This window comes from Capsicum annuum, chromosome 2 (genome assembly GCF_002878395.1).
Source record: "Capsicum annuum cultivar UCD-10X-F1 chromosome 2, UCD10Xv1.1, whole genome shotgun sequence".
Taxonomy (NCBI): domain Eukaryota; kingdom Viridiplantae; phylum Streptophyta; class Magnoliopsida; order Solanales; family Solanaceae; genus Capsicum; species Capsicum annuum.
The window spans coordinates 23,860,601-23,868,310 of NC_061112.1; positions in this window are offsets into that span (position 1 = coordinate 23,860,601).

A 7,710-nucleotide genomic window follows, 5' to 3' on the forward strand; every position below is an offset into this window, starting at 1 on the left:
TTGAGGATCAACTCTAATACCTTCGGAAGAAACAACATGAGCCAACAAGGCTACAGAGTTCAGCCAGAACTCACACTTATTGAACTTAGCATACAACCGATGAGTTCGAAGAGTTTCCAACACGATTCGGAGATGATCCGCATGATCACCCTCGCTTCGGGAGTAAATAAGAATATCATCAAGGAACACTATTACAAATAAATCCAGATATGGCCAGATACACGGTTCATAAGATCCATGAAAGCCGCTGGAGCATTAGTTAACCGGAAAGACATCACTAGAAATTTAAAATGACCGTAACGGGTTTGAAAGGCTATCTTGGGGATATCACATTCCTTATCCTTAAGTTGGTGATAACCGAATATGAGGTCTATCTTTGAAAAGTAGCTCGCACCTTGCAATTGATCAAATAAATCATCAATTCGAGGAAGCAGATATTTATTCTTGATAGTAACTCTATTAAGCTACCGGTAATCAATATATATCCGCAAAGAACCATCTTTCTTACTCACAAATAGGACAGGTGCACCCTACGGGGACACACTAGGTCTGATAAAGCTTTTGTCTAAAAGATCTTTAATTGCTCCTTCAACTCTTTAAGTTTTGCAGGAGCCATGCGATATGGAGGAATAAAAATAGGCTGAGTATCGGGAAGAAGGTCAATCCCAAACTCTATCTCTCTATCAAGAGGTACTCTAGGGAGATCTTCTGGAAAGATATCAAGAAACTCATTAACAACATTAATTGACTGAATGGTCGGGGTTTCAGACTTAGTGTCTTTAACCCGAACGAAATGGTGGATGCAACCCTTTGAAATCAACTTCCTAGCTTTGAGATAGGATATAAAACGACCCTTAGGAATCACATAACTCCCAGACCATTCGAGTATAGGTTCATTAGGAAACTGAAACTTAACCACAAGAGCACGACAATCAATAGACGCATAGCATGAGTGAAGCCAATCTATATTCAGAATGATATCAAAGTCAACCATATCTAGCTCAATCAAATCAGCATACATAACTCGATGAAAGATAGTAATGGGACATTTCTTATACACCCGCTTAGCAATGACAAACTCTCCTACCGGTGTAGAAACCAAAATAGGCTCAGAAATTAGTTCAGGATCCATTTCAAAATTTACAGCAACCAGAGGTTTCACATAAGAAAAACTCAAATCGGGGTCCATCAACACATAGACATCAAAATAAAAAACACGGAGCATACCAGTGATAACATCAGGAGAGTCCTCCTGCTCCTGACGAGGTGGTATAACATAGAAATGATTCTAGCATTGACCGCCAGTAGTACTAGATGAAACACCCTGAGGAGGAACTGGACGGGCTGCGGGAGGCGGGGCACTGGTAGCCTGACTCTGGGGACGGGAATCATGACTCCGCTGTCTGGCATACGAGCAGTCTCTAAGTATGTGGCCAAACTTGCCACAACTAAAATGGCCCCGCTGCCCCATATAACACTCCCCAGAATGGTCTTTACCACTGTTAGCACACGAAGGAAGATGAGGTTAATTGCTTATACTGTCCTGATACCGAGAAGGTACCGACCTATTCTTGAGCTCCTACCTGCCCCAATATACAGGAGCACTAGCTGAGAAAGGCGCAGGTATAAATGGACATCTCTGAAACTGAGGGCGACTCCCTCCGGAGAATCTAGTATGACTAGACCCCTGTTGCTCCGATCTGGCTCTCTTAATCCCTCTTACTCTTTCTCTTTCCTTTATCTTGTCAGACTCAATCTGTTAGGCGTGAATCATTAACCTAGAAAGATCAATCTCCCTGTTGATCATAGTAGATCTACATTCTTTCCCCACATAACTCGACACCCAGTTAGAAACTTGCCCATACTAGTCCTCGAGTCAGCCATCATATTGGGAGCATACTTTGATAGCTGATTAAATTTAAGACAATACTCCTTAACTGACATGGAGCCTTGGCTCAAATTCATAAACTCCTCTATCTTAGCTTCCCATAACTCAAGAGGAAAGAATCTATCCAAGAAAGCATCTTGAAACAATTGCCAAGTCACCGGAGCAGTATCTTCCTCTCTACCCTTATTCCACATCTGCACCCAGTCATAAGCAACATCCTTCAATCGATAAGAAGCTAGATCCATACTTTATTCCTCGGTCACGTGCATAATTTGTGTAATTTTCTTCATTTCATCAACATACATCTGCGGGTCCTCACCTACTCTCGACCCATAAAACTCTGGTGGATTCTTCCGCATAAAGTCATGAATTCGTGCTGCTGCCGAATTATTTTCCTGTAGAGATGGAGCGGTTGCCTGAGTATTGGCGCCAACTGCCTGGGCTAGCATCTGAAAAGCTGCCCATAGTTTGGCATGGGATACTGTCTCATGTAATGGATCAACAGGTTGAGGTTGGTTGTTGTTTCTGCGAGCTCGATGTGGAGGCATTTTCTGTCATAAGAACGCATGAATTAACAGCAGAAGGAAATAGTTGTAAGCATGAGAGACTCTTGTAGAAAGAAAGAAACAACTTTTCCTAGAATGCCCCGCAGCCTCTTGATCATAGGTGTGGCGCGCTACACACCGATGCTTAAGACTCTACGTAACACGGCTTGTTAGACTCCCTAGGACTCTTCACAACCTTAGGCTCTGATACCAAGTTTGTAATGCCCCGAAATATCATCCCGAGATGCCACACGGTGCCCAAGGCTACACGTAGCCTCAAGCTAACCCTTTAAGCCAAAACACTACCCTTGGGTTCCAACATAACAACATACACGCTACGCTAAGGATATATATATAAGTACATATCATATCACATCGCACATAACATGGAATATCGTTAGACTGTACATATATGGAATGTCTATACACAAACCAACCCAATAATACACTAGTCTGACATAGCCTCTATATAGCAAAATCAACGAGCTATTGGGACAAACCCCCAACTGACTCAACAGACCAAAGGGATCACAAAACAACAACACCAAAACAAGAAACTTGGTCCTCGAACCATAAGGACTCACCACTGAAGGAACGTAGATGCGACACTCGAATATCACTGTCGTGGTTGCAGTTGAGTACCTGAACCTACATCATGGTATGAATGTAGCCTATAGATAAATATTTGGGTCAGCATAAGATATGTACTGAGTATGTGGGGGCACATGCAAAATATAAATAATATCATAAATTTTGTAAAAACGTACATACAGACCATAATGACACACCTGACTTGAGTGACATTGAATCATGCAACTCATAACATCTTAGATAGGAAATGTAGGAGAAAAACCTCATAAATCATTATAGATCATCATTGGCAACTTGACTTACCACATCAAAACTCGGAGTGACTCAGTATTTTAATAAACATGACTCTTATGGACAGGAGAGTTTCCTATAACCGACAAGCCCACATGAGTTACATGGAATACTAACGTTTGAAACCCCCGTTGGTGGGAACGTCGTACTCTTTGCCAGGGAGTACGACCTTAAAACTGCAATAATCATAATCGAGCTCTCTGGCCAATAATATCATCATCAAACAACCCTACAGTGGCACATAGGTTTGGGGAAATACCAAATTTCCCTCTCGGTGCTAAGTACTACTCCCCGACAAGCTTAGAACGCATTAGAAAATCCACCATAACATCACAACGGTCTATCATAAAGACCAAATCAAATCTCTTTCTCATTTATCAAATTATATCAATTTGTGGATTCCTAACTCAACATATTTTAGTTCAAAATATTTTAATCTTCCTCAACATCAACAAGGTAGCAATGCATTGAACCATAACCGACTCGACATTTGGACAAGGATATGAAGACTCAATACATAATATTTTCAACAATTTAACTCATCAAAACCATTCAGAAAATACCAAGACTCATTGCAACTTCAATATCAATATTTTTCAATTTACCATCCAACTCTCATTTAAAGGTACTTGAGACATTAACCCATAGTAGGGATATAAAATTTCCAATATCAATTATAAATTCATAATAAGGAAATAGTGGAATGATAGTATAAATCAAGGCTTAACAAATTAAATCATCATACTCTCATAATCAAATACTTTTTGGACATAATTCCATCTCAACATCATACACATTTTGGATGACATAATCCCATAGCTCATGGATAATAATATAAGATATAAAACCCTATTTCCAATTCATGGTAAAACATGTAAAATCTCATGTCAATGTAATTCAACAAAAATACCGGGCGCAAGATCGAAAGGATAATCTTGTTCAAAGCCCCACATACCTAAAAATGGAAGATGAATATGAACTTCCGACTCCGAAACTTTATTCACAAAAATAAAGGGTGCTTCTCAAATCCCTTAACATGATCAACTCGAATCCCAAATCAATTTGAAATTTCTACGGTTCAATCAAGAGACATAGAAGGATGAAATTTAGAGTAGTAGGGTTGGGGTTTGAGCATTAGGAAATTTTGGAGAAAAATGAGCTGTTGAATGCTCTTAATGGACTTAAATCCATGGTTTACCCGGATGGATTGGAGTGGGAATGACCAAAATACCCTTAAAAATCAAATAATGTCAAATCTATCCTTTGGTGGACTATTTTGATAGGCTGAAGTAGATCGACCATAACATTTTGCTCCGATGGCCAAATTGGATGAAACCAATTTCATTGGAAAGAGGACTTTCAGACCTTTCTGTTGATATATAGTAGCTCACCCATATCATTATGTACAAGGAGTTATTATCATTTGAAATTGACCCTAAAATTCGCCTGGCCTCAGTATTTTTTTCTGCACATTTACTGTTCACCACTATTCATGGTTAGATTGGAATGATCATAACTCATCGCTCAAGTGTCCATTTTAGATGAATCACATTTCTTTGAAAAGATTATCCGATGCTCTACGCGATGACGGGTTGCATATCCAGAAATTTCACACAGAAAAATTATTAATCACGGTAAAGAACAGAATTCAACACATTTTCGTCCGAGATCTTAATGGAAATTTTTTTTGGGGCATCACAGTTGACCGAAGCCTACTTCAACGCTGAATTACAATCTCAAAATGTCCACAAGATGTTCATCTACACTCTATGATCTTGAAATGACGTCGTGCTTTCAAAATAATAATCTATACGTTAATACAAATAAAATGAGACTCATATTATAATATAAAACTTCAGACCTAAACTCGGGTCAAAAATAGGACCATGGGACTCGCTAACAAAATTTAATAATTGAATCCATCCCGAAGTCCCTCGATGTACTAGCAATATGTGCTAAAAAATAGAGCATTAATGGAGTAACAAGTGGGGCTCAATTTAATCCCAAAGAATTGAAGAAATTAGGAATTTAAAAGCAAGAGTTTAACAGATTTTAGGATGGAATTAGACATGGGAATAAGAGAAAAAATAATATGCGATGATAACTTAACATGCCTAAGATCAACGAGATAAAATCCCCACAATTCCTAAGCTTAATAGATCAATAATGGTGGAAATTTGGGTTAAAGAATGAGTTAGAAATAGAGAACAAGATTACTTGTACTTCCAAAGATTTACTTATCATGACTGCAAGAACCCTAGTCATGATCGCGGTATCCTACCAACATGTCATGATCGTGGTGGCCCAACCACGCGATCGCGATGCATAAGCTAGCTCAATGCCACAACCCTCCTTCATCGCGGTCGTGAGCCTCAGCTTTGTGATCGTGATGACTAAGGTCCACAGACCCTCGCGATCATTTAGGTCTTCATCGTGATAGTGATGAAGGACCTAGGCCGTTGATGAGTGTAGATTTTACCACTCTTTTTCACTCATTATTCATACACATCACCTTATTTTGAAAGAAATAATGAAACATAGTTGTGATTGAATTCACCGATATCCACATTTTACAGGAATAAAGTCAAGAAGATTGGAAGGTTTGAAATGAAGATGAAAATGATCAAAAGAAATCAAGAAAGTATAGCTGAAGAATTGGAACAGAAAGGCCTCAGTTACCGCGGTTGCGGTCAGCTGACTGCGACCACGACAGTCAAGCAAAAGCTTTCCAACCATGGTTGCGGATGTTAACCGTGATCACGTATCCACAGTCTCATTCAAATGCACGCGATCAAACCCAAGCAGAGGAATCAGTCCAGGCGCAAATTTGTAACTCTGCATGTTGATCCCCAATTTGTACAAAATGACCCAAACATTATTCATTCCATCACATTCCTTCTTCCCCAATTTTTTGGTTTTGGCTTGAGACTTTGTAGCCTCCATTATTAGAGAATAAAACATTATGTAAATTTTGGGTGAAGAATATATTGGACACTGTAATACCCCGGGAAATTTTTTGTTGAAATTTTGTGCGTAAATGTTTTGGGTTCTATCTTCTAGAATGAATTATAAATTTTCTGTATGGAATGTCTTAGATTATGACCCACCATTACGTAAAGTATCGAATAATATTTCCAATGATATGTGGATCATCCAAAACGGACATCTGAGCGACGAGTTATGAACATTCTGATCTAACCGTGAATAGTAGTGAACAGTAAAACATGCAGGAAAGAAAGTACTGAGGCCTGGTGTATTTTTGCTCCATCTTTAAATGATCATAACTCCTTGTACATAATGATCTGGGTGATCTACTATATATCAACAGAAATATCTACGAGTCCTCTTTCCAATGAAATTGGTTTCATCTAATTTGTCTATCAGAGCAAAAAGTTATGGTCGATCTACTTCAGCCTATCAAAAATGAATTTTTGGGTCAACTTCAAACAAGCATAACTCCTCGTACACAATGATCTGAGTGTGATACTATATATCAACGGAAAGATATGAGAGTTCTCTTTCTAATGAAAATGGTTTCATCCAATTTAGATATCGGAGTAAAACGTTATGGTTGATCTACTTTAGACTATCAAAATAGTCCACCAAAGATAGATTCGAGAATTATTTGATTCTTAGGGGCGTTTTGGTCATTCCCCCCACCCAAAATCCGTCCAAACCCTATATTAAAGCATATTAGAAGCATTATATGTTATATTTTATCAAATTCACTCAAAAAGAAAACCCTAAGCTCCTACATCTAACTTCAAGAATCTCCAAAGTTCACCATAAATTCTGCAAATTTATTCAAGATTCCAAGTTCCTAGTTCAAGAACTTCAAGAACCTCCAAAGTTCACCATTAATTCTACAAATTTATTCAAGATTCCAAGTTCCTAGTTCAAGAACTCCAAGAACCATCATTCAAAGGCACGATTAACATCTCAAAAATGAGTATCGACCTAAAGTTCATCATTTAAGGCATGTAGGGTTTTTAGACAAGAACTCTCTTTCGTTATTGTGCCCAAAAGTAATTTTCTTTACAAAGGCATGATTTTTAATTGATTTTTTTTATGAATTTGAAGCATGAACCCATATCTTATGATGATTATTATGAAATCTTAATGTTTATGATTTTGAAAGATGAATTTACATGTGTGGAGATATAAAGCATGAATCTTGAATGATATTTATCATAATTTTGATATTTGGGTCATGAATCCCCATTAGAAATTGTGTTTTTTTGAGAAAGTGTGTGTTATAAGCGCGTTGATGTTGAATATTTAGGATATTTTGAATGATTTGACCTTTTGGTCTTAATAGAGTTGTTTTGAACTCGAGTGTGAAAAAAATCCACGTTGTGGATTTTTTTCACACTCGAGTTCAAAACAACTCCATTA